Below are 3,020 nucleotides of genomic sequence, written 5' to 3'. Positions count from 1 at the left end.
TTTAAGGTAACAAAAGATGATCAATGCAATGAAAAACATGGAATATTGAACAAAATTGACAAAACAAAGATGAAATTGACGAGTTTAAGATAACAAAAGATGATCAATGCAATGAAAAACATGGAATTGATGTAAAATTAACAAACACATGATTTTTGGGAGATTTTTGTTAGTATGCAACTCATTACGAACACGTTAGTAGCCTCATTAGTGAATCAAAGAAAAGAGGCCAAACACAATGCATTCAAGACGCAATGTGGCTAGGCAGACACACTATTCCCCAGTAGTGGTGCCATTTATGGAAGCTAGTCACGCCAACTAATCGACAAAGGCTCAAACCAAGTGTTGTGGGAAACTTGCGTATCTCTCCCTAGAGCACACAAGAGCTCTAATCGGGACCTAATCTACCATAGGTAGCACACAAAGAGTTGGCGGGGTGTGTCACTCACCTCGTGAACATGCTTGTGTTTGGTCGATCCTCGTTGTAGACTCGTAGATCACATCAAGAAGAAGGACACACAAGCTCAAGTTCTGCATCACCGCAAACACCTCGTTGCTTGATCACACTCACCTCTCACACACACTCACACATGCATGGATGATCACACAAGAGCTTAAGCCTACACTAGGCAAACAATACTACAAGAAGGTGAAAGAGTAGAGAGCAAGGGCACACAATGTATTCACATAAGAGCATACAAGAGAATGTGGTGTGAGAGTTACAAATTGGCCTTTATACCTAGCCCATAGTGTTTATACATAGCCGGCCATAGTTAAAAAATAGGTTCTAGGGTACCCAAGGTCGCCTAGGCTTGTGCAAACACCTCATCTAAAACATGTACTCTCACTAAATAATCCCATGGCATGCCTTTCATAGACAATCAGTGATCACACACGCCAAATATACAAAATAGGGCTTATAAGAGTGAAAGGCGGTAATCCTGACGCCTATGGCCATAGTAGGTGGAAATTGGTGTGGTGGTCGGCATCGACGTCTGAAAGGTCATCGGAGAGGGTTAATAAAGTCCACAAAGCAAGGCCATGAACAACATAGCACAGGAGCCAAAGAACATCAAAAATCATCATCATGCTCAAAGTGCTCAACCAACCCACAAGCTAGCCAAGCCAAAGCAGGTATGGGTACCCAAAAGGACCAACAAGGGTAAGGCTAAAGTAGATGAATAATTGACCATGAAAGAGTGGGAACTACTCCAAAGATAAATACAAGAACTCCCTTCAACCTCGAGTATAAAGAAGATTCCTCTAAGTCTAACACAAGCATCGGTCCAATAAGCGAAGCTCACCATAAAATGGCCCAAAGATAAAGTCTTTAATCCTGGCATGGGTAGAAACCTTGTTTGTAAAGATGATGTGGTCTCACCTTCATGCTGAATCAAAGGATAAAGAAAGCAGCATCAAGCAGAAGAAAGTAAAAAGAGAAGACCTAAGGGCTACCTGCAACATTGTCAAGTTGCCCCAAAGGCCAAAATGTGCCAAGGGGATAAGAGTCAAGAGTCAGGTCATAGAAGGTCAAAAAGTTCCCAAGTGTATATCCTAATCACAACACGTACAAGGTCTTTTTCCAATCTAGTCGTTTATGCTAGAGAGGCAAAAGTATGAGAATTAAGTCAAGTCACCTATATGGGATGCGATAGGTAGAAGGGTCAAAGTCCAAGTCTAGGTTGACAGAGTGAAGGAGTAGGTATTACTCACACACTAATTACCACATACTATAATTCATTGAAACCTATAATAGGGTCAAAGTCCAAGTCTGGGTTAATGGAGTGAAGGAGTAGGTTGACAGAGTGAAAGAGTGGGTATCACTCACACACTAATCACATACTATAATTCAGTGCAACCTCGACTCCAAGAGCCTCTCGGGTACATTCCTAGATGGGGGGAGCTAGCAAGAGCACGAAAAACTTTCTCTCCTTGGCTAGTGTAGGACCCATCTCCTCTGATGAAAATTTTCTCCCCCACTGATGCAAATCCCCAAGATAGAAACCTCTTTATCGACTGCCCATAGAACCCCATTGTGATTGATCTTGCACTTAATGCTCAATGCATTCAATTGAGTGTTTTATATTACATGGATACATGCATTAGGCACCTTAATTATGTTGTGACTCTTACACAAACACCTAACCCAGTTGAAGAAATCCCAAGGAAACAAAAGGGTAAAAATACAAGTGCTCCAATTTGCCAATATCGAGATCGCGGAATTCCAATCGCCACATCAAAATCGCTCAATTGCGATCAGGAACATTTAGATCGACCTCGTTTCGATTGTCTAATCGAGATCGTGCAATTTTGATTGTCATCTTTCAAATCGCCAATATCGAGATCGTGGAATTCCGATCGTTGATCGCTACATCAACTTCATTCCAATCGTTCTATTCTGATTGTTCAAACTTTGAATCGTCGTTCTCTTTCAGATCGTCAAGTCTCGATTGCCATGTTTCGATCGTCACCACATCCCTCGATTTGCCAAAAGCTAGTACTTGAGGATGCAAATGCCAAAAGGCTCCTAAGAAGGTTAACTTCTTCATATTGCCGCATGGGGAATGGATTTCCTCCGACGCTACTTCCAGGCTATAGAGGGAAAATTCTATCATTTCTCAAGTGCAAAGCTTTCTTCAAGTGCAAAGCCTTCTTCTTCTCTTGAGCCCTTGCCTTCTTGCTTGCGTGATTGTAGTGTGCATGCTTGTGTGTATTAATGGTGTGTATAGAGTGTGCATTCTTTCTTGCTTGAGTGAGAGAGTGATTATGATTGTAGAAGTGGATGGTTCAAGCTTTGTAGCCTAACCATTACCTTTTGAAAGGATTGCTTATTAATTGATTTGAGAGAAGAGGAAGGGCTTAAACAAGAGGGATTGACACACTTCTTGGCTTCTTTATAGCCTCTCCAAAGGGACTTCCATGATCCAAGACAAGTGATCTATAACAACTAGTACTATGATTCCTTATGCTAGAAAACAAGAAGGTTCTTGACATGCATAGCAGAGGAAGGGATTAAACAA

This window comes from Cibotium barometz, chromosome 20, assembly GCF_041138505.1.
Source record: "Cibotium barometz isolate CiBa-2024 chromosome 20, ASM4113850v1, whole genome shotgun sequence".
Lineage (NCBI taxonomy): Eukaryota > Viridiplantae > Streptophyta > Polypodiopsida > Cyatheales > Cibotiaceae > Cibotium > Cibotium barometz.
Note: the sequence above shows the minus strand (reverse complement) of the source record.